Source organism: Giraffa tippelskirchi, chromosome 12, assembly GCF_054371585.1.
Source record: "Giraffa tippelskirchi isolate mGirTip1 chromosome 12, T2T-mGirTip1v1.2.pri, whole genome shotgun sequence".
NCBI classification, from domain to species: Eukaryota; Metazoa; Chordata; class Mammalia; order Artiodactyla; family Giraffidae; genus Giraffa; species Giraffa tippelskirchi.
Window position 1 is genome coordinate 132,310,934 of NC_137286.1, and position 25,827 is coordinate 132,336,760.

The 25,827-nt window shown below is 37.3% G+C and overlaps 1 protein-coding gene across 3 annotated transcripts in view; it reads left to right on the top strand.

Moving 5' to 3' along the window:
* GPC5 (glypican 5) overlaps nucleotides 1-25,827 on the top strand; it is a 1,454,838-nt gene that overhangs the window by 562,177 nt on the left and 866,834 nt on the right. The gene's annotated exons all lie outside the window — the stretch shown is intronic.

Below are 25,827 nucleotides of genomic sequence, written 5' to 3' on the forward strand. Positions count from 1 at the left end.
GAGGAGCCTGGCACTCTAAGTCTATGAGATCACAAAGAGTCGGACATGACTGAGCAACTAACATGTATAGATATAGATAGGTCTGTATCTATGTATGTATTTAAAAGCATAGAATATTTACTCAATATTTACTCAATAGTTATCAAATACCACATTCTTGGTGAGGACTCATATAGCCCTATTTGAGATTTCATCCTGTCTATTCTCTATCCTAACTGGCTGCTTTTAAAAATATCTCCATAATATTTATCACAATTTAACTTGCTGTGTATTATGCATACTTATTTTCTTTGTTTTCTACTTCTCTCCCCAAGTAATGTTAACCCAGATAAATGTATAGCTTTTTGCTTATTTTAACTACTGTTATTTTCTCATATCACATGGAATAGTAAGTTATATATTTTTTGATTAACTATTACTTGATTAAATAAATAATGAACATCAAGATAAATCTTTCATCTGATGAGAAAAGAAGAAGTATGATTGGAGAACGATTAATTGGATTTTGCAACTATATGAATTGTTTGTTATGACTTGAGTTTTTTTATGAATTGTTCTGCCCTCCCCAGTTTATATATTTAAGTCCCCAGTACTTCAGAATGAGACTATATTTGAATACAGGGCCTTCAAAAGAGGTAAATAAAGTAAAACAAGGTCATATAATAAGCCCTAATCCAGTATGACTAGTGTCCTTACAAAGAGGAGATTAGGACAAAGATATATTCAGACACAGAAGAGAGACCACAGGAGGGCAAAGTGAGAAGGCAGCCATCTATGAACTAAGGAGAGAGGCCTTGGAAGAAACCAAACCTTCTTATACCTTGATCTTGGGCAACTAAACTCCAGAACTCTGAGAAAATAAATTTCTGTTGTTGAAGGCACTCAGCCTGTGGTGTTGTGTGATGGATGCCTGAGCACATTAATGCAACTTTGTAATACTTTATTTCTTAAAAGATTAGAAACAAATATGCCAAAATGTTATTATTGATTTTCTGAAAAGATATCCATAGCTCTTTATTATATTTCCCTTTAACAGTTTTTTTATTTGCAACATATAGGTAAACTTTTGTCACCATAAAAATACATTTCAAAGCATACTGTTCTCTAAATATATATATATATATATGACAAATTCTAAGCAAATATCTCCAATCATTAGAAGGCAGAATATGTGCAAAACATTGCCTTGTAGCCAGGATGTGATAGGACTCAGTAACTAGAAATTCCTTGCTTCTTTTCCCCTTGTCTACCTCTATTCAGTAGATGGATTGGTCAATGAGTATAAATACATTAGTGTGTGATCAAAAATTTATAGCCATTAATATGTAAAAAAATAATTATGCAAAGTAAAACATATACCATTCCATGGATGTAATGTCTTAAACTTTCCTGAATGGAAAAGTAAATGTCAAGAATTGCCCCTTCCAAATAAATATGACAGAACATAAATCTACCATCAAGTTTCTCATTTGAACTTTGTGAAATATTGAATTTTGATTTACCGTTTAAGACTGTCTGAGCTTGTTATTTCTTAGTAGCTACTTTAGTTCCAAATCTGCCTGTGAGAAATAATGACCCTCCCAGTCAGGGAGCAGTAGGAGATGATATAGTAACAGGACTTCCTGTTACGAGGTGTTTATCTTCGTTGTTACAATTGTGCTATTCTCCTGTTGTCCATTTATTCTTCCCTCCATTCAGCCCAATCACTGAGTTTTTAATATCAGTTACTGTATTACGCCATTCTAAAATATCCTTTTGGCTCTTCTTTATATATTGTCTTTCTTCTCTGAGACTTTCTCTCTTTACAGATATCTTCATAATTGTTTATTGAAACAGGCATATTATGGCTGCTTTAAAATTCTTGTCAGGACACTCAAAGCCAGTGCACTGGGACAACCCAAAGGGAGGGGATGGGGAAGGGGGTGGGAGAGGAGTTCGAGGTAGGGGACACATGTACAGCCGTGGCTGATTCATATCAATGTATGGCAAAAGCCACCACAGTATGGTAAAGTAATTAGCCTCCAGTTACAATAAATACATTAATTAAAAAAATTCTTGTCAGATAATTCTGTCATTCATGTCATTACTGTATAGGAATCTGTTGATTATTTTTTCCAATCACTTTGAGATTGTTCTAGATTTTGATACTGCAATAGAAACCTGGACTTTGGGACTTTTATGCTATGTATATCTTACTTAAATGATCTTTCTAAAGTATGTCTCCTTTGAACTTATTTTGTCCATAGTCGTAAGTGCCTCTTCATTAAAGAAAGGTGCTGATGGAAATACAGTTTTCCCGTTCAGCCTCCGCTGTCTTCTGAGGGGTGATAGTGTTATAGAATGAATGTTTGTGTCCCCTCAAATTCCTATATTGAAGCCCTAACCTCCAATCTGATGGCATTTGGAGGTAGTTTAGAATTTTATTACCTTGAGATGAGGTAATGAGGGTGGTGTCTTCATGGTGGGATGACTGTCTTCATAAGAAGACACAGGAACAGCTTTCTCTCAGTCATGTGAGGACATCATGAGGAGGTTGCCATCTGCAAGACAAGAAGAGAGTCCTTACTGTGAACACAACTAAATATGCCCACACCTTGATCTTAGACATTCCAGCTTCAGAACTGTGAGAAAATACATTTCTGTTGCTTAACCCATCCAGTCTTAGCAGATAGAGACAAAGGGGCTCCTTACTTCAGTGTTAGGGATGGGAGTTCTGCATCTCACGAAGTTGCCAGTAATATCACCCTGGCTCAGAGGGGAAGCCATGCCTTGCTTCTCTCTATAGCCTCCACAGTCATCAAGGGGGTGGGGGTGGCTTCATTACTTCTGGACAGTAGTAAAAGTCCTGATTCCCCTAGACCTTTCCTAAATGACCCTGGAGTGAGGAGGTGGCATGTTAGTGCTAAGTCACTCACATCACATGGACACAACTCTCTGCAAAAGGAATCTGTTATTTCTGGCTTTCATGGCTTTTTCTATAACACTGATGGCATCTTCAATGGTGTAGACTTCCAGACTTTCATGATCTTTTTGTCAGGGTTTTCTTCCATAGTGTTGACAGTCTTTTCCATGGAACACCATGTGTAATAAGCCTTAAAGGTCCTTATGACCCTATGATCTAGAGACTGAATTAGAGACATTGTATAAAGGGGAAATAGACCATTTTGAGGGTTTCCCAGATGGCACTAGTGCTAAAGAACCTGCCTGCCCATGCAGGAGATGTAAGAGATGCAGATTCAATCCCTGGGTCGGGAAAAACCCTGGAGGAGGGCATGGCAACTCACTCCAGTATTCTTGCCTGGAGAATCCCATGGAGAGAGGAGCCTGGCAGACTATATACAGTCCATAGGGTCGCAAAGAGTTGGACGTGACTGAAGCGACTTAGTGGCATGCATGTATGTAGACCACTTTGATGCTGCCAGTGTTGAACACATGGGGTTCTGGGCATTGCATATCAAAACAGCATTTTCACAAAAGAGTAGAGTTAGCCTATGCCTGCCTGCCTTAAATCCTGATCCACCCTTCTCTCCCTTACTGATAAACAACCTTTGTAGCATTTTTTCCAGAATAGGGAATTGTGTCTGCTTAAAATCTGTTCAGGCAGATAACCTTTCTCCTCAATGATTTTCATAATGGTGTGTGGGAACTCACCTGCTGCCTTGTGGTCAGCAGAAGCTGCTTTTCCTGTTATCTTGACATTTTTTAAAAAAAGCCAAACCTCTTTCTAAAATTATCAAACCATCCGATGCTGAAATTAAGTTCTCTGGCTTTAGATCCTTCAGCTTCTTATACTTTAATTTGTCATGTAATGACTTCACTTTTTCTTAAATGATATTAATCTATAGGTATACCATTCTTCTAGCAATCCTACACTCACATAAAAGATGCATTTTCAATATGATATAAAAAAGTATTTCATGAAATGGGCAAGGTTTTCACCCCTGCTCGTGTAGCTGCCTAGTAACTTCATGAATTTCTTTTCCTTTCCTCATGAATGAAGCAAACAGCACAATGTTTCTTACACTGTAGTCATTTATCTTGAAACTGTGGGCAACTGCAGTTTACATTACATATCAAGCAAACCAACTTTTTCTTGTAATGTTATGCCTTTTCTCTGCTTCTTGGGAGCACTTCTCACATACTAGTGGCACTTTGTGTAGGTTCCAGGGTGTTATTCAAGGTTTATGGTATTGCCCTAAACATGATGAAAGATACTTGAGAACTACAAAAGATCACTTTTTACTGAGATATGCAATTTACTGGAGAGATGAGCTGCATACATGGAGATGATGAATCTACATGGTGTCTTAAGTAGATACTCACGACACTTGAGCTCAGCACAATGGCAATAAAAAGTTGCTGTGAAATTATGACAGTAGTACAGTTGTACTATAGTTGATTTTATGTAGTTAATATTTAATACTACATCCTTATACTTGCTTATATTTCCCCAGACTGACTGATGCCATGTACAACTTGTATGTTCATGTAAGTTTTGATAATTTTTTACTTTTTCTGATAGATTTGCATATATTATATGGTAGTAAAAGATAAAACAGACTAGTATCCACATATATTTTATGTATTCATGGCACATCTTTTTTCTTAAAATTTTCAACATTTTTTGGTTATGTGGCTCAAGTACAAGTTTTTTCCAAGTTGTTGAAAATCTCCAAAATTTTTTCAGATACGTTTCTTGAAAAAAAATCCACATATAATTGGACCTGCACAGTTCAAACCTATGTTGTCCAAGGGTCAATGGTGGATAATTTAACAAGTATATTTATCAAAGGATGGGTTCACCTAAAGGCTTCCCCGGTGGTGCAGTGATAAAGAATCTGCCTGCAATGCAGGAGCTGGAGGAGCTGCAGGAGATTCAGGTTCAATTCCTGGGTCAGGGAAGGTCCCCTGGAGGAGGGCATGGCAACCCACTACAGATTCTTGCCTAGAGAATCCCATGGACAGAGGAGCTTGGCAGGCTACAGTCCATAGGATCGCAAAGAGTCGTTCATGACTTAAGTAACTTAGCATGAACGCAGGTTCAACTAAAATTTTATTTCAACAACTTTATGTGGATATGAACAGAGCTCCTTGGAAGTTTGACTATATGAGAGAGAGAGGAAAATGAGAGAATCTGTTATTTATCACTCTCCTTAGGATGGAACCCAAACTTTAAGTATGAACTGATCATAGTTTGAGGTCTGATTTTTGTATTGAGAGCAAATAGTATGTATTTATATTCAACATACTCTCTATATTTATGCTTACATTTTTTTAAAAAAGAAAAGAAAAGTGGAAAATCAAACACATACATGTTATGTTTTGATTATCCACAAGCTCTGAGGAAGGGACAGTTTTATGCCATATACATTATATATATTGGGCTTCCCAGGTGGTGCTAGTGGTAAAGAACCTACCTGCCAATGCAGGAGATGTAAGAGACATGGGTTTGATCCCTGGGTCTAGACGATCCCCAGGAGGAGAACACGGCAATCCACTCCAGTAACCTCACCTGAAGAATCCCATGGACAGAGGAGCCTGATATGCTATAGTCCATGGAGTTGCACAGAGTCAGACATGACTGAAGCGACTTAGCATGCACATGCATGCACATTATATATTCTGGAGGAGATGAAGAAAAAAGCTTGAATTCTGAAGGATTCAAAAGATGTCATTAAAACATATAGCTAAAAATTAAGATTTTTAATTCCTCAACATCTTTAATATGTACTTTATGCAATAAGTGTTTTAATGATTAATTATAATCATAAATAAGAATTCTGATTATTCTTTTACAGTAGCATATGCCAATGAAAATAAAAATTCCTTTTTGTAGCAAAATCATTTTTATAAAAAGTATTTCTTCTTTGAGCCATGATACAAAACTCTAAGGAAGTAGAGCAACTATTGATGCTTAACAGTATTGATTTGGTTGAAGGCACACTAATGATTTCACCAGTGTTTTTCAAAACATTCTTAGATTCTTTGGTTCTTAGCCAATAATGAAATATTGGTTATATGTTAAGTATTGATGTATATTTGATTTTGTTTCCATTGGAAGAAAGAATTATGAAACATGCTATCTTGGATAGACATTACATTTATTAAATTATAGACAGAATCAAATGGTTTTTTAGGAGTTCTTTAATTTTAGTAATATTTTACTATTAATATTTTCCTTAAGTTATAAAATATTTCAACAGTAGCTTAAATGCTTTAATCTTATCTTTGTTTAGTGAACTAATCTAGAAATATTGGCCTTTAACCTGTTAAGTACAGTTTACATCCTTGGAGGAGGGCATGGCAACCCACTCCAGTCCCCTGCCTGGAGAAACCCTTGGACAGAGGAGCCTGGCTGATTGCTGTCCATAGGGTCGCAAAAAGCCAGACACGACTGAAGTGACTTAGTACGCACACACGCACAGCTTATATATGTGATTTTACCTTCTTGGGTATAGTATAGATACACATGCATATGTTTGCATGTATACAATCTAAGGGGAAACTTTTTTCAATCCTCCTTTTTCTTTTTTACTAAACTTTATGTGACTATAACATATGAACCTCTTATTAGGAGCACATATTCAGATAGAGTATAACATGAAGATTGTTGCTTTGTGTTCTCAGTGGCTAACTGATGATTAAGATCAGATCAGTTGCAAATGTCCATTAGAGGTTTTTCAGTCATAAAATGGAGCGATTACTGTGATACCTGTTTATGACCAATAGAATAGGTTTATCTGAAATCAATAATAGCCAAAGGAAAATCATGTAGATAAGAAAGATAGCAGTTTTGGACATTCTCTGGACTTTGAAGAAAATTGAAGAATAGAACTGGATTTTTTCCCCTCTCTTTCTCTTCTTTGACTAGACCTCACTTGAAAGTCAAAGTTGTGTCCGATTCTTTGTGACCCCATGGACTATACAGTCCCTGGAATTCTCCAGGTCATAAGTACACCTAGTTACCAAAATACTGGAGTGGGTAGCCTTTCCCTTCTCCAGGGGATCTTCCCAACCCAGAGATGGAACCCAGGTCTCCTGCATTGCAGATGGATTTTTTACCAGCTAAGCTGAGCCACAAGAGGAGCCCATGAATACTAAAGTGGGTAGCCTATCCCTTCTCCAGAGCATCTCCCCAACCCAGGAATCAAACTGGGGTCTCTGCATTGCAAGTGGATTCTTTACCAACTGAGCTATCAGGGAAGCCCTAGACCTTACTTCTACAGGGACAATTTACCAGTTTGAATTGTGTACGTTTTCTATTTGCTGCTGTAACAATTTGCCACAAACTTGGTGGCTTAAGACAAAAGCTGTATTATGTTACATTTCTGTAGATCAGGAAATTCAACATGAGCACCACTGAGTTAAAATCAAGGTGTTGATGAGGCTATGTTTCTTTCTGGAAGCTCTAGGAGAGAATTCATGTCTTGCCTTTTACAGATTCTCCAGGCCACCCGTGTTTCTTGTCTCTTGGTTTTCTTTCTCCATCTCCACTGCCAGCAATTTTGCAACTCTCTTTGCCTTCTTTGGTATACAGTCGCCTTTCTTTCTCTGACTCAATCTCTCCCACTTCTAAGAAATCTTGTGATTATGTTTGGCTCACCTAGAGGTGATTTCTGTTCTTTTTTTTTTTTTTCTTTTAACCTTTTGGCCATACTGTGTGGCATGTGGAATCTTAGTTCCCCAACCAGGGATGGAACCTATGCCTCCTGCAATGGAAGCACAGAGTCTTAACCATTGGACCACCAGGCCCTAATCTCCCTATAGTAAAATCAGCTGATTAGCAACCTTAACTTAATCTGCTCCCTTAATAAACCTTTGCCAGGCAACCTAGCCTACCCATAGGTTCTGAGGATTAATATAGAGACTTCTTTAGGAATCATGATTCTGCAGGTAGAGGAGAGGTGGTCTCTGATAAACCATTCATGAATTTCATTTCTCCTTTTCTCCTTTTGAGTTACAACAGTACTCTCAGATTTAGGTCATTCCATGACTATTGTTCTTTTATTTAATTTCTTTTTCTCTTTTTTATTTTAATTGGAGGATAATTGCTTTACAATGTTGTGTTGGTTTCTACCTTACAACAATGTGAATCAGATATAAGTATACCTATTTGCAGGGCAGGGACAGAAATGCAGAGAACAGACTTGTAGACAGTGGGGGAAGGAGAGGGTAGGAAGAATTGAGAGATTAGCACTGAAACATATACATCACCATATGTAAAATAGGTAGCTAGTGGAAAGTTGCTGTATGACACAGGGAGCTCAACCCTGTGCTCTGTGACCACCTAAAGGGATGGGATGGGGTGGGGTGTGAGAGGGAGATTTAAGAGAGAGGGGACATACGTATGCATGCATGCTAATTTGCTTCAGTGGTGTCCAACTCTTTGTGAACCTATGGACTGGAGCCTGCCAGGCTCCTCTGTCTATGGGATTCTCCAGGCAACAATACTGGAGTGGGTTGTCATGCCCTCCTCCAGGGGATCTCCCACACCCTGGGATTGAACCTGCTTCTCTTACATCTCCTGCATTGGCAGGTGGGTTCTTTACCACTAGCGACATCTGGGAAGCCCCTAGTTTGAGGTTAAACCTATCTAAATATGTTTTTGCTTTCTTTGCTTGTAAGTACCTCAAAGACAGAAACTATCTTATTCACCTGTCTAGCCATGGATTTGAAAGCATAGCATGGATTCTAATAATTATGTGTTTAATAAGTGAAAGCAACTTTTAAAATATTTGAAGAAATGTTTTGATATCAACAATTAAATAATAGAGTATTCCAACCTGTAGTTTTTCTAAGAAATAAAGCAGCAGTTAATTTGTATCTTTTAATTTCCACCATTTTTAAAATACAACTACTAGAATGTTCAAAATCAGAAAGCTCCAAATATGAAATAATAAATTTAAGAGGCCCATGAATTCTTGTGGGTGTAGGATAATCATTTAATTATTAGCTTTTGTCCATTTATAGAATCTTGTAAAATATGCCCTTTATATAAATAGGGCAAATGAGGTCTTAAAAAATAAATATATGACAATAGTGAGTAATCAAATAGCACTCATTGTTGCATTACAGAATAAATTAAGAAAGAGAAATGCTCTTGTATATGTTTCAATTAATTTTTAACTTAGTGCCTATTTTTGCAGAGAATAGCAATATACTTTCATAAGATACTATTCTGTGAACTCATAGAATGTTAATATCATACTCAATAAAATATTTAACTTGTGTTTCACTTAATTTAGATTCTCCTAGCAGTGTGCATATAATTTGGCAACCAATAGCATCTCAGAATTGTACTTGAGTGAACAAAGGGATGACAGTGTTTCTAAGTTGGGAGGAAAAATTATATATCCACATTCCTTTTTCTCTTCTATTTGCTCATATACTTCTGGTATGGATCTGAAGTCTCTTTTTGATGCCATCTCAAATAAAATTACATCCTAAATGACCAGAAGAAACCATAAAACAAATAGAAGATAAGAAAAAGGATCCTAAGAATATTTTCCAAATAAAAATTTTATTCATTTTATATATAATTTTCTTCATCTGTCAAGGAAAAACAATGCTATCCATACAAAATTGTTATAAGGAAAAGCAGTGGCCAAATATGTGTTCACTAGGAGTGCATGAAATACTTAATGTGAGTGTATTATACAAACTTGAACATTTTATACCAGAAAGTTGCCTTGTTTTTAATCCCAGCAGTTGAGAACTGTGTATGTTTTAATATGATTTGGGGGTTATTTAGCCATTATTGGGGTTCCATGCTTGTTATGTCTATGACATCTTGATTGAACCATAGATCTCTTTGTCCTTAACAATGTGCCTTTTTGGGGAACACACACGCAGAGCAAATTGCAAGTGTATTTAGTCAAGGAGAGAAGGACACACACTTCACAGAAGCATGTTGGTCATAGAGAGTAGAAGAGTTAGCATCTTTCTCAGCCTTTGTGGTACCCAGACCATTTAGCAGAGAGGTGGAAGGTAACATAGCTGGTGATGCACATGAAAACTGGGGTCTTGACAGATGTGGAAGAGCTCATTTTGTGCGTGCCACATTCCTTTTCACCTTGGCCTTTTGGTACTTTTAGGAATAATTTATGCATAAAATCTCTGTGCTTAATGACTTTATTTAAGTGAAGCATTAAATATTGGACACTCCTGGGTTTGAAACTAGAATTAGCATTGGTGAGATTCCATCTGCATCTGGGCAAAAAAAGAGTAAAAATGTTCTACTTGACCTTCATACTGTAGATCTGTCTTTAGATTACCAAAGTACTAGAACAGCCATTTTCAGGCTGTAGCTATTTGGGGCCCATTATTCTGATGAAATTGAAATAAGTGAGTAAGCTGGTCTGCTCTGGGACCTGGACACTTAGAACTGTCTCCAGGGCCCCTTAGTTCTGTGCTGGTGAATTCAGGCATCAAAAGCCTTCCCTTCAGCTTCCCACCAACAAAGGAACAAACACTTTCAACTTTACACAAGAAAGGCACAGATTTTGCATAGAAGTACCCTTAATAAAACCATTGAGTAGGTTATAAGTTAAGAATAAATGCCTACATTTCTATATTAAAACCAGGAAAATACACAGGATACAGCACTTAGCAGAATCATCAATCTCTAATGAATGCTTTCAGTCTTCCCATGTCCAACCCTTTGTTCCACTTAGCCTGTTACTTAGCACAATTTATAGCTTATTCTGAAGTTGTCAGGTATTGACCAGTGATGGAAGAACTGGTTTACTGCTCACTACTTCAAAAACTGCTATTTATCTCATCTCCTCAAATCATTTCAGTCAATCTTGGGTTCATAGCCCTCATTTTACATGAAATCTTGGACGAATTTTCCAAGACACATATATAATATTCACTTAGAAAATAGAGTTGAATCACTTATTGACGAGAATTGCCAGGCACTTTGTGAAGTGTTTTTAAAATTGATTTAATTCCCACATTCATCCTGTGAAGTGACATAATTATACCCATCTTACGGGTGAAAAAAATGGCTTAATAAAGTGAAACGATTACCCGAGATCATATAACGACAGAGCCAGAATTTAAGCCTATATATGTCTGACTCCAAAGCCCATACTCATAAGCATCGAGCTATAGTGCCTAAAAATTAATGAATCACTCTTTTTAGCTTCAAAGAGAGTTTCTTTCCTTCTTTGACTGTTTTCTTCTCTTTGATTTTGTGGCACACTCCTGTGACCCCATCCGTTTACACTCATATTAACCCTCAGACACGTTATAGATAAACTCATTTTAATGTAATGTGTTTTTTTTTTTTTTTTTTTTTTAGGTTTTTAAACACCAGTTTCAGTGCTGTTTCATCTGGATTCGTAGATAAGCCTTGATGATTTCTGATTCTCTGTCCTGTGGCCATTTATTTCTAATCAGAATATGGTTTCCAATCACAGCAACTGTTGCTCCATCATCCAGCTCTCTCTCGCTTCATCTCACAAGCCACTTGCCCCCATTAAGGTTTTAAACTGTAAAATTAACTGACTAGTGTGCTTCCCCCTTTTATGACCTAACATAAATTTCCTTAAAATGTAAAGCTATTTTCATTCTCAATATTGTTTGAAACTTCAGTGGCATACAATATTGTCATGACTTTTCCCCCCTTTTTAGGGTAGAATTTATTGAAATTCTTGCTTCAGGTAAAACATTTATTTTATTATCACCCCCAAATAGGTATTTTTCTATGTGTGTACTTCCCAGATAAAAACCATGTAGGAATATTTCAAATGGCCAAATGCTTACTTATCAGTGTTTTTTTTTCTTGCTCCTCTTAATTCAGATGATTTAATCTGCTATAACCTACATAAATCATGCATCTATTGCATTTGAAAAGAACTTAATAACTTTACATATTTTATGGCTATGAGTATAAAAATTATAATGATGAGCATTAACATTTCATTTTCATAAAGCAGCTGCCAGTTGATAATCCCTTAGGATTTTATTAAATTTGTGAATAGAGTTGAAAGTCATCATGCTTACTCAGACCTATTCCCTGTCATCATATATCAGAACCCACTCTAACTAAAATGAAACCATTAGTGGCAAATGTATTTGGGAACAAATCTCCAGCCTGTCCTATGGTACTGTCCTCACTTATCATAACTTTGCCTCCTTTTTATGGTTCCTTTTATTCCAGAAGCCCCCTTGTGGCCAGAATATGGCCATTCTTCACTCCGTTATTTATTGTATGTGCTTTGTGTTAGGTTTGATTTTTAAATTAATGCTAATTAAGATTCATAGCAGTTTATTCTTTTCATATTTTCCCCAAGATGACATAGGGCCTAAGAACAAAATCCAGGATAAAAGGGCTTCTAACAGTGATTTTTTTCTCTCATCCTCCACTGTCAATGCTTCAACCCCCACCCAAACATTACTGTTGACACAGAGAAAAATGACAAAGTTCAAAAGGGGAAAATTAACCACCTAAAAGTTTTGTTGTTATCTTTCCTTTCCTTGCTCATGCCCAGTTAGAGAAGGTCCAAGCCATAGTCTGGAGCTCATAGGCAGATGAAGCGACAAGAGGGCATTGTCACAGAATTCCACCTTTGGAAGTAGCCAGTGAAGCTATTCTGGGGCTGGCTTGCTGCAGGTCAGGTAGTCTAACTTAGATGGAAATCAGGAGCTTCAATTATTGGACCCATTGTATCAATACATGCTGATCATGTGTGCAGAGAGAGGGTCTCTTGTACCCCTTCTTCTGTCTGTGGGGCACTTCCATCTTCTTTTGTGTAGCATATATGTGCCTATCATATTGTGTGATTTTTATTTATTATTATAGATAATTATCTATTTATATAAAACCAAAGTTCCATAAGATGTTTGATGTTTCAGCTAGTGTGCAGCTAAGCCAGCCTTTGTTAAAACCTTAGGCAGTATATATGTTTATGTTTACCTGTCTAGTTATCTACATATGTACATTTGCGCACACACACAAGCATGTTGTCTGTATGTGCATATATAAATTTGTACATGCAGCATTGAAAAAGCTACACTCAGTCAGTTTCTGTGGATTTCTTTGTTTGGGGGCTGATGGAATCAAAATTGGTACCCCCAATTTTTTTTTAAACAATGCAATAAAAATCATAGTTCCCAGGTAGATTTGAATGATTCCATATTGTAAACAATATTCTCACAGCACTTCTGAGCAGCAGGTGGGTGGAATCATAACAAAATTGTTGCTTTTAGAGAAAGGCAAGAGGCACAAGGAAGAGAGTATTTCCCCATGTATCTGTCTTTCACTCAAAGAATTCTGAATCCTTGGTTTTCTCAAAAAGTGCATGTTATTGTAGAAACATTTTTATTCGCATATTTTACTCATGTATGTGCAAATATACATTAATAATGCAGTTTCCATTTTCTTTATATATGTTTTTTATGTGTTTGCACATTGTGACAGTATATGTATTACATAGTTAAAACCTAAGTCCAGAACCAGACTGATTGGCTTTTTAAAAAATGTAAACTCTTTGAGCAAAGTAAAGTTCTTAATATTTTCTCTGAGGTAAACAAAAATACATCTTAGAGGTATCTTGTGAAATAATGATTTTCTTCCTTCCTTTTTTCTTTAATTTAGCCAAGCATCAAGCCAAGTGGAAACTTAATTGATTACATAATCATAGAAGTTACAGGTTTTGAATGCTATAGTGCTATGCAGCTAATGAGGTCCAACTATCTTACAAAAATATTATTCTATCTTATAATTGAATTATACTAATACTTCACTTTCTATAAGCATTCCTGCTCTAAGGGTAACCAAAGCCAAAATTAATATCTAATGAGAATATATTGTCTTAAAAATGCTTTACTGTTATCAGGACTAATGAAAATTTTTTTTGGTGAAAGCTAACATAAATAGCATATATTACATGGATGGTTAGATTTATGGATTACAATAGTTCTGGAGCTGAAGTAGTAAAACTATCTCCATGTCCCTAGTCAATATTTCTTCTATTAAAATATTTCTTAAATAAGTGACTAAATATTTCAATAGCTAGGGGTTAAGTAATTTATTTTGATTCCATGCATTTGTAGTAATTCTGACAGGCTGTTCTCAGTATTTTAAATCTTTTAAGTATTTATTTGAACTCTCACCACATAGTCTTCACAGCTGTCTAAGCATTTCTACAGCTTGAGTGAATTGCCATGATTTTGCAGTCATCAAGTGAATTAAATTGCAGAATAGGTCTTCACTGAAATCATGAAGGTTTTATGTGAAGATAATTGAGAATCATCTCTGGTATTTTATTTCTGATGTTAATAAACATAATTTCCTTTTAGAAAACTGAAATAAAGGAGTCATAAAATTACAATCAAGAGAGAAAACTTTTTGGCAGTTTTACTATATATGCTGTGTTTTACGTAGAGGCTCAGTTGCATGATATTCCTTCAGAAATTGGTCACAGCATATTAATGCCACACATTATCCAGTGCTTCAGAGTGAGCTGATAATCATATTATTCTTGAAATGTCTCTGTAAGATTGGTGGCTGTGGATTATTTTAGTTATTTAACACTTTTCTCATTATATGTAACATGTCACGTATCTATGTAGACTCTTCTCAAGGGAATATCCACAGTTTCTCATGACATATGTACTAAATCCACCCATTTATCTGACAACCCAATGAATGCATAAGCACAATGAATGGACTTGCCAGACATCACCAGTAAGGGGCAGATGGAAGTTCCATCACCATACATAAGGGCAACTACTCTGAGAAAGGTGACTTTCCTTCCACCTTAAAATGCCAATATCCTTTATGCACTCTCACCTGAAGAACCCATATACAAAAGTTTTGTCATCAACATGGACACACCTTAGAATAAATGATAGCTTAGTTGAACTCATTTTTCAAATTGCTTTTGAAATGTAGATGTTGGTTAAAAAAATAATAAACATCAATAATAGTAGGTGTTAATATGAAAGGAGAATATCCAGGTACTACTGGCAGGTTCCTAATAGTAACCAGAGACACTTAGCTGACTTTCTGTTATGAGTCATGTTTCAAAACCAAACAAACACTTCATGATGATAAACACTTTTGAAATGTTTTATACATTTTGTATTTTGGGGGGATATCTCATTAGATAAAAAATCAACTTCTTATGACTCATTAAATCAGTAGCACTACTATAAATCATAAACCTGTTATAAGGAAATAGTTTAATATAGAAGCAAAAGGTCCAGCTGTTTAAATATCATATGGCATATGGGGCTCAGTAATTTGACTTGAATGCTATCCGCTAAATCCTTGACTCTTGTGTTAGAGTGCTATATTTCCATGAAATGAAAGTGAAAGTGTTAGTCGCTTAGTTGTGTCCAACTCTTTGAGACCCCATGGACTGCCATCCAATAGGCTCCTCTTTCCATGGAATTTTCCAGGCAAGAATACCGGAATAGGTTGCCATTCCCTTCTCCATGGGATCTTGCTGACCAAGGATCAAACCTGGGTCTCCTGCTTTGTGGGCAGATTCTTTACTGTCTGAACCACAGGGATGGGGAAGGACAAAGTGGTTCTTGAATTGCTGCTGAACTGAATAATATTCTCTCTATTTCAGGTGAATATTCCTCCAATTAATATATACTTGTTGAATCCAGTGAGTTTCCTTTGAAGTAGAATCTAGCATATACTTATCCTGACTTATTTCACCACACCTATTATTATGTACTTTCCTTGGCTAGTTGCTTTACATTTTTTGTTTGTGCTATGCTTTTTAATACCTAGGGTGTCTACCTTAAAACAGTTTTCACTTAAGACAGTCTTGTCATGTTAGTAACCTCTGTAAATATCTGCGGTTGAGAGTGGAATGGGAGAAAAGGGAAAACAAAGAGAAATGATTTAGTTTTCAAGTAGCTGTAGTGAAAAAGCTGGTCCCTATAAGAAGAGCTGAAGTATTGCGTCCCAGTATTTCAGATGTGCGAAAAAAGCCAGAAAAAAGTCTGGAATCACATTGAATGATGTTGATGGCGTGTCATTCATATACGGTAGAATGTGCCCTGGTATGATTATATTTGTTTCCTGCATATGGATTCACTAAAATAACTATCAGAATTATGTACCCGTTGTCCTTTTATTTAAAATCAGACTCTTGTGCATCACTCCAAACTTCCTGATGTGATCCAGATATCTATATGTTTATTTACTCAACGAATTCTTACTTAGCCAAATCAGTGTCAACATTTGGAAATTATTGCTCCGGTGGTTGGGGGTTAGAGGGGGAAAAAGAAAAGAAGAAGGAAAATACCTTTGTTTGAGCTTGTGTACTATGAGGGACATATGTTAGTGAGGATCTAGTCCTCAAAAGTGATATTTTGACCTATGATGTCAAATTCATTCATGACCTTCTGCCCTCCTCTGTGCCAGGGAGTGGAAAGGGAAGAGTCCTCTGCAGGCTTCATAACCCAGGTTCCTGTGAAAAGAGGAGGGGAGGAGCCCAGCTAGCTCTCTCTCTCTCTCCTAAAGCCTTGGTTACCTGGGGATGGCGCTGCATCGGAATCACCTCCAGGGCTCCAGCTTCTTCCGGGCAGGCCCAGTGTTTGCAGCTCTTGGTAGGTGACCCCAGCTCCTAAGGCCTGGTAATTCTGCCTCCTCTGGGAATTTCTCTAGTTTAGGGGAGAGCGTGGTTTCTCATGCTACTAACCTGTAGGTTTCTCCAGTTTTCTTTACCTGTCTAACCAATTCCCTGGACTCAATTCCATTCTGTTTTCCTGGATGGATCCTGACTGTTACAACCTCAAAAATCAACTAGAGGTTTCCACAAGGATATATGAAAATCACTGAGGTATGCCAGACTCCCTCACATTAGATATCAAATGTGACAGCTTCAGATATCCCAATACATCTATAGAAAATTAACTGTGAATCCATTGCTTACTGAAAGAAATTGAAAGAAAAAGTCCTAGGACCATAGAGATTACAGACCATATCAGAGAGCAAAATATATACCAGACCTCTTGAGAAACTTCACTAAAACTAGGCATACATCCAATTTAAACACTGTGTGGCAAGCATACAATATCATTTTGCTGATTGAACAGGAAAACAACAGCAAACATATTGAAGAGAAAGTAAATGAGATTCTTAATTGAAGATATTTTGCAAGACTTTACTAGAATAAAAAGTAGTTTACCATAAGATCAGAGGACGATGAAGCTGTCAGTTGAGGATCCCATCCATTTCCTGTTATAAATAGCCACCTATTAAATTCTCCACCACTGTCGCCTTTGCTTCTGTAGTGTTAATTGAGGTGAAAAGTGGAAGCATTAGTCACTCAGTCATGCCCTACTCTTTGTGACCCCATTAGCTGGAGCCTGTCAGGTTCCTCTGTCCATGAAATTATCCAGGCAAAAACGCTGAAGTGGGTACCTATTCCCCTCTCCAGCAGATCTTTCCGACCCAGGGATAGAACCTGGGTCTCCCACCTTGGAGGCAGATTCTTTACCTTCTGCACTTTCTCAGCTCCCTCTCTCTAGTTGTTTTAGATCCTACCTCTTTCCTGGCAACCTTAAGCTTTTTCCAAATCACAAACAATTATTCCCCTCCTTTGGTCCCCTAGACCTGGCTCATCCAGGTTCAGTTATAGTATCACCTTCATCCCCAAAGTTTCTGAAAGTGTCACCTCTAAGTACTCCCTCCTCTTGTCTCCTCCTCCCACTGACTCCACATCCTCTGCAATCATCATTCCACCAAAACCGTCATCAGTGAGGTCACCTGTGAATCTAATAGACATTCTCAGCATTCAATTTTCATGGCCTCTCAGCAGATTTTGACCTTTTTTGTTGACTTTTGACACATTTTCTTCCCTTAGTTTCTGTGTCACCATGGTCGACTGCTTTCCTTCTTACCCATTCCCACTGCAGGTTCATATACCTTACTTAGCCCTTACATAATGTGCTTTCTCAAGGCTTAGCTTTCAAACTTCTTTCTTTTTTAAGTGGCTGTTCTCTTCCTGAGGTCGCATAGGCTTCACTACAATATTCATTGCAATCGTAAACTGCGTGTCCTTCATTTCCAAGTATTTAACTCCAACTTTGATTGTGCTTTGAGTTCCAGACTGGAGGCCACAATGGCATAAGAAATCCAGCATTCTGCCTCCTGTCTGCTCTGGGTTAAGTTGCCCTCTGTGTTCTCCAACCAAATGAGTGGTATCTCCCCATGCCCAGCTTCTCCTGACACAACCTCTATCTCTCCCTGATCTCACACAGTAGATCCATCATTAGGATGTGTTGATTTTATTTCTTGTTTCTTTACTCCATTTTTGAGGCTTCTCTTTGATAAGTCCTATACTGCAAATAAAACCTATTTGTGTGTCATCTGTCCACTTTAACAATCTGATGACTTCTGTTTCCTCTTCCAAGACAGCAATTTCCAAGCACTAAAATAGACAACTTGGCCAAGGAGGCCCACATTGTCCTGTTCCCTCAAGCTTAATGATTCAAGATTTCCTCCTCATTCTCTCCCCACCTGTCTCTTGTCACACTCAGTTTGTGTTCAGGCCACACCCCCTTAATCCATGATCATCTTTGTCTCTGGTCTGTTACTGACCACTTGCCTGTGTTAACTCATGATTCACTCTACCTCCAGTATCACCTCTTTGGGGAAGCAGTTCTTTTCCTTTTGGCCAGTAGAGTTGTTTTCTCTTTTTTGTCCCTCTTATTAAATTTTATTAGTTTCATTCAGGCCACTTATCAGTGATTGTATATTCCTTAGTGGGATTATTTATTTAATATATCTCTACTCCAAATAAATACCTGTAAGTTTCATAGGAGCCAATTGCTTATCTTTGTTTTGTTCAACATCATATCCTAATATTTTCCAGAGCACCTGGCATAGAGTCTCAATAAATATGTATAGAATATGTAGATGAACACTGAGTTAGAAGAAATCTTAGAGGCATATAATACACCTCCTTATTCAAAGCTTGAATCTCAGTGTCAGTACCATGAGGTTTAGCACATACAGAGTATCTGGTAATTTTGACAAAATCGTTTTATAGGCTATGCTTTGCCAAGGCAATTTGCTATATCCTTTTCTGAACAATCAAATGATGCATTGTGCTCATTCCTATTGAACAACTGAGGAGGGCAAAAATTCAACAGCTGTTGAATTATTTTCTTAGCTGGAGCTTATAAAAAGTATCCACGTGACATAGATGAAACAAGGGTGTTTTACCTCAGTGGGACACTAATCATTGTGATCTCTCTCCTTAATTTCTTCATTTGAAAAATAAGTTGATTTATAATAAATTAAAAAATAAGTGGATTAGCTTTATAATAACCAAAAAGTCTAAATGACCCAGATATCCACTGACAAATAAACTATCATCTATTCATAAAATAGAATGTTGTATAGCACAGAAGATGAAGGAATTATATGTGGCTTAAAGAAACCTAGCATGGGTAATTCTAGTATTTGTAATGATAAGCTAACAAAACAAGGCACAAAATTAAATATACAATATAACTTCATTTATAAAATTTTATAATTTTTTATAGCAAAGCTTAACTATATTCTGTTAGAATTAATAGTTATGGGGCAAAATACAAAATGAAGTCAATGGAATTTTTATAAAATTATGATGATGTTAAGAGAGTTGTTTCTACTGTTGTAAGAAAAGAAGTTGTAATAGGGAATGGATAAATTGGAGACTTCTGAGGACAGAAATACTCTATTTCTTGGGCTGAGAGATTATTACCTACACTCACTTTATACTGATGTTAAATTATATACTTTGTATTGTGTGCCTTCCTGTTCTCAAATTTTATTTATGATAAAAAGTTCATTTTTTGAAGAAAAATGCTTTTTAAAGAAAAGAATTATAAAATATTAGAGCTTCGATGGATCTTAGATTAAATTTAAGACGCTTTGAAGATTAAACACTACATGTATCTATAAATTGGTAATTATTGGTTTGGATCAGTTTTTACATAGCAGATTGTATAATACAAGCAAAAACCTGTGTGTACTCTCTCTGTAGACTAATACATATAATAATCTCTTCTGTCATGGTAAATTTTACCCCTTACATCTGTTTTTTCTGTTGTTGTTTTTTAAAGAGGCCCACTCAACTGAATTCAGTCAAGAATCATAGTCAGTTTGAATTTATGGCCAACATTCAAAGAATTGGGAAGTTTTGCATAAAAAAATCCAGATGATTTTGTGTCAAACGTGTTTTTTTGAGATGAACCAAAACTGTAATCTGCTTCCCAGATGATAAAAATCTGTTCCCTTTTCAATGGAGACTGGATCTTTCAGGTCTCTTCAGCCCTGAATCTCCATTCAACATTGTGGTGAAGTTGTTGGTAGAGATCCTATTTTCTTTTTGTTTTTCTTTTTACATATAAAGAATTTGATCATTTGTTATTATTTTGTTCTTATAGGCATTTTTGTTGTGATCACTACCCTGAACATTCTTTTGTGGCAGTTCTGCCACTTGTATTAATCATGGGTCTTATTGTTCTGCCTTTGGAGAAAGCCATCTATTTGTCCTTTTTGGATAAATCATCTCATCCAGGAAATGAGATTAGTGATTTGGAACTGAAAAATAATCCATTTATTTAGCAGTCTGTCTTTCCAGAGAATAAGAGTATTAAAAAGTTTAAGCCTTCTTCAAAAAATTTCTGAAAATATATCCTTATCGTGGCAGATGTTTCTTTCTAAAGAAACATTAAAAAACAATGTTCTCCAAAGCTACCTGATTTAGTGAGAAGCTTTTGGCTTTTCTGCAGAGAGCTGAGCTCAAGTCTTCTATTTAGTTCTTAATCTTACAGCATTTATTCTTTCAAGACTTTCCAATTTGCCAATTCGTTGGATTTTGTTTATCACCTTTTCCACAAAAGACCATTTGTTCATTGACAGTTGCATTCTATGTTAAATCCAAAGTAGGGCTGATTAATGAATATTCAGACTGGCCCCAAGTGTTCTTGTTAGCTTGATAGTTCTATCACATCAACCATATGTAAAATCTATCTTCAAGTTAAATGTGGCTGCTTTTACTTTGTCAGAGATTATTTATGACTCTGTCCTCTATTAGTCTTGATTAGCAGGAGATTTTTGATGAAGCAGGGCCTTCTCATCTCTGATTGCTTATACATCAAACATTCTTTTTCTGTGGACCTGACATATGAATGGTTTTATAGCATTGATATTTATTTGCTTCATGTTCCTTATATAGTTTGGTGGAAAATAAATGAAACTGAGTTGGACAAGGATCTTATTTTATAGGATAGTTTTACAAAAGAACAATTCTGCATTTACAAAAGGTACTTTAAATGCATAGTTATTGGGCCAAGATAAACAGCATGCTTTTGTTCATGTTATATTGAATATCATAAAATTAACAATTCTTAAAGGACATTTTGGTTCCCTCCTCTGTCCATTGTAAAGGTCATCCATTATAAAAACAGAAGTTGATTTCATGCTACTTAAATTAAGGCATGAGGAGAAAATTAAGGTAAACTTTAGTCTTACTGTACAATAGTTTGCTTTCAACTTCATTTTGTTCTTAACACAGTATTTACTAACCTTCCCATTGAGCTTCTGTCTACTCATCTCTCAACTTGGATGTCAAAGTACAAACTCAAACTCAGTGTCTCTCAAACACAACTCTTGAGTTTCCTCTAAACCTGCTTCTACACCGGTCTTAAAATTCTCTATAAATTTCATGAGTATTTACACAGTTTGCTCCAACCAAAAATATGTTTGACAAAGAACTTTTAGACTCATTTCTTTTTATTAGTTCATCAAAAAGTACATTCAGTGTTTATTGAATATTTAACAATTCTCTCCAACATTACTGCTGTACACTATGTGCACCTCCCTCCCAAATTCATGTGTTGAAGCTCTTCATGTGATGGTATTTAGAGATGAGACTTTTAGGGGATAATTAGGGTTAGATTGGGTTATAAAACAGGGCTTCTTGATGGGATTAGTGGCTTTATAAGGAGAAGAAGAGAGAGATCTGTCTGTCAGCATGAAGACATGGTTAAAACCATCAGTCCACCTGAAAGCCAGGAAGAGAGCTCTCACTATACTGGCTCCCTGGGCTTCCCTCATAGCTCAGATGGTAAAGAATCTGCCAGCAGTGCAGGAGACCCAGGTTTGATCCCTGGGTCGGGAATATCCCCTGTAGAAGGGAATGGCTACCCACTCCATTATTCTGGCCTGGAGAATTCCATGGACTGTTTAGGCCATTGGGTTGCAAAGAGTTGGACACTACTGAGCAACTTTCAGTTTCACTTTCCAGTGTTCTTGCCTGGAGTATTCCATGGACAGCGGAGCCTGGTGGACTATAGTCCATGTGATCATAAAGAGTCATACACAGCAGAGTGACGAACACTTTCACCCATTAAACCAGATTTCCAGTCAGTGAATTTGAGGAAATACATTTCTGTTGTTTAATCAAATGCAGTCTATGATATTTTGTTATAGCAACTTGAGCAGACTAAGGAATCTCCCCATAATACTCTAGTCTAATTCTCTACCATCTCTCACTTACCACACTCCACATGCAGGCTCAGTCACTCAGTCCTGTCCATGGACTCTTTGCAACCCCATGGACTGTAGCCCACCAGGCTCCTCTGTCCATGGGATTCTCCAGGCAAGAATACTGGAGTGGGTTGCCATGTCCTCTTCCAGGGGATCTTCCCAGCCCAGGGATCGAACCTATGTCTCCTGCATTGGCAGGGGAGTTCTGCAGTAGTATCTGAATTACTTTCCTTCTTCCTTTTCAGAGTTTTGCTGTCAATATTTCAAGAATCAGTCAGATATTTTCTAAAATGTCAGTCAGTTCATGCTGTTTCTCTGGTCAGTTGTTCCAGTGACTTCCCATTATGCTCAGTATAGAACCAAACTCTTTTTTCTGTAAGGACTTTTAGGTTCTGGGTGTTGCCTAACTCTGACCTCATCTTCTACTTCTTTTAAGGGGCATATGTGCACACGCATTTTCAACACACATATTCAGGAACAAGTCTTGAGTACTTATTTATAGTCTTCTGTCTGTCTTGCTGTCCTTTCAAATTATAGAGTATATTTTACTTTTGCACTTGCTGTTCCCTCTGCTCGAAAGACTATTTCCCTGGGCTACTCATGGGTTTTGGTCTCTCACTTTATTCAGATACCTACTTGAAAATTGCCTCTCTAGGAAGTCTTCTCTGACTAATTAAAATCACCCCTTGAGGACCCAACCCCTGTATTTCTGTACATTAACCCTGATTTATTTCCTTCACAGCATGCATTATTTCTCAACTTTGTAGTAGATATTTATTTTTTCACTTTAGGTCTTCCCCATTTTAATGAAAGTTCCATAAGGTATGAGACCTAGATTGTTTTCTTTTTATGGAATTGTGAGGGCCTAGAACAGTGCCCACTGGCACATTCAGGGTCTTTAATAAATATTTATTTGATAAAAGATTACATAAATATCAGCAATCTATAAGCCAATTATTTAAAAGTACATACTATGAATCAGCAATCAGTGCAAACAAATAGAGGAAAACAACAGATTGGGAAAGACTAGAGACCTCTTCAAGAAAATTAGAGATACCAAAGGAACATTTCATGCAAAGATAGGCTCAATAAAGGACAGAAATGGTATGGACCTAACAGAAGCAGAAGATATTAAGAAGAAGTGGCAAGAATACACAGAAGAACTGTACAAAAAAGGTCTTCACGACCCAGATAATCACGATGGTGTGATCACTCACCTAGAGCCAGACATCCTGGAATGTGAAGTCAAGTGGGCCTTAGAAAGCATCACTACGAACAAAGCTAGTGGAGGTGATGGAATTCCAGTTGAGCTATTTCAAATCCTTAAAGGTGATGCTGTGAAAGTGCTGCACTCGATATGCCAGCAAATCTGGAAAATTCAGCAGTGGCCAAAGGACTGGAAAAGATCAGTTTTCGTTCCAATCCCAAAGAAAGGCAATGCCAAACAATGCTCAAACTACCGCACAATTGCACTCATCTCACATGCTAGCAAAGTAGTGTTCAAAATTCTCCAAGCCAGGCTTCAGCAATACGTGAACCGTGAACTTCCAGATGTTCAAGCTGGTTTTAGAAAAGGCAGAGGAACCAGAGATCAAATTGCCAATATCCGCTGGATCATCAAAAAAGCAAGCGAGTTCCAGAAAAACATCTATTTCTGCTTTATTGACTATGCCAAAGCCTTTGACTGTGTGGATCACAATAAACTGTGGAAAATTCTGAAAGAGATGGGAATACCAGACCATCTGACCTGTCTCTTGAGAAACCTGTATGCAGGTCAGGAAGCAACAGTTAGAACTGGACATGGAACAACAGACTGGTTCCAAATAGGAAAAGGAGTACGTCAAGGCTGTATATTGTCACCCTGCTTATTTAACTTATATGCAGAGTACATCATGAGAAATGCTGGGCTGGAAGAAACACAAGCTGGAATCAAGATTGCCGGGAGGAATATCAATAACCTCAGATATGCGGATGACACCACCCTTATGGCAGAAAGTGAAGAAGAACTAAAGAGCCTCTTGATGAAGGTGAAGGAGGAGAGTGAAAAAGTTGGCTTAAAGCTCAACGTTCAGAAAACTAAGATCATGGCATCTGGTCCCACCACTCCATGGGAAATAGATGGGGAAACAGTGGAAAACAGTGTCAGACTTTACTTTTCTGGGCTCCAGAATCACTGCTGATGGTGACTGCAGCCATGAAATTAAAAGACGCTTACTCCTTGGAAGGAAGGTCATGGCCAACCTAGATAGCACGTTTAAAAGCAGAGACATTACTTTGCCAACAAAAGTCCGTCTAGTCAAGGCTATGGTTTTTCCAGTGGTCATGTATGGATGTGAGAGTTGGATGGTGAAGAAAGCTGAGCACCGCAGAATTGATGCTTTTGAACTGTGGTGTTGGAGAAGACTCTTGAGAGTCCCTTGGACTGCAAGGAGATCCAATCAATCCATCCTGAAAGAGATCAATCCTGGGTGTTCATTGGAAGGTTTGATGTTGAAGCTGAAGCTCCAATACTTTGGCCACCTCATGCGAAGGGTTGACTCATTGGAAAAGACCCTAATGCTGGGTAGGATTGGGGGCAGGAGGAAAAAGGGACGACAGAGGATGAGATGGTTGGATGGCATCACCGACTCGATGAACATGGGTTTGGGTAGACTCCAGGAGTTGGTGATGGACAGAGAGGCCTGGCGTGCTGCAATTCATGGGGTCGCAGAGAGTCGGACACGACTGAGCGACTGAACTGAACTGAACTGAACTGTGAATCATCTCCACTTCCTGGTGGCTCAGACAGTAAAGAATCTGCCTGCAATGTATGAAACCCAAGTTTGATTCTTGGTTTAGGAAGATACCCTGGAGAAGAGAATGGCAACCCACTCCAGTATTCTTGCCTGTAGAATCTCATGAACAGAGGAGCCTGGTGGGCTACAGTCCATGGGGTCACAAAGAATCAACACGAGTGAGCAACTAACAGTATGAACCATACTTTCATAAAACTTTGATTGAAAATCTAAGTTTCTCCTGCCATAGTGGACTTAAAATCCTCATTTGCTAATATATAGGATAAGAACCCTGGATGAGGAAATGGTAACCCACTCCAGTATTCTTGCCTGGAAAATCCCATGGACAGAGGAGCCTAGAATGCTCTAGTCTATGCGCTTGCAAAGAGTCAGTCACGACTGAGCACTCACAGGAGGATATGGAACTTCAAGTCTTTCATCCCAAGAATGTGCAATCTGAAATTTTGTTTTTTAAGGGAGAAATTGATTTTAAAATCAAGCATTTTTTGTATATTGACAATTGCAAGACTGATAATT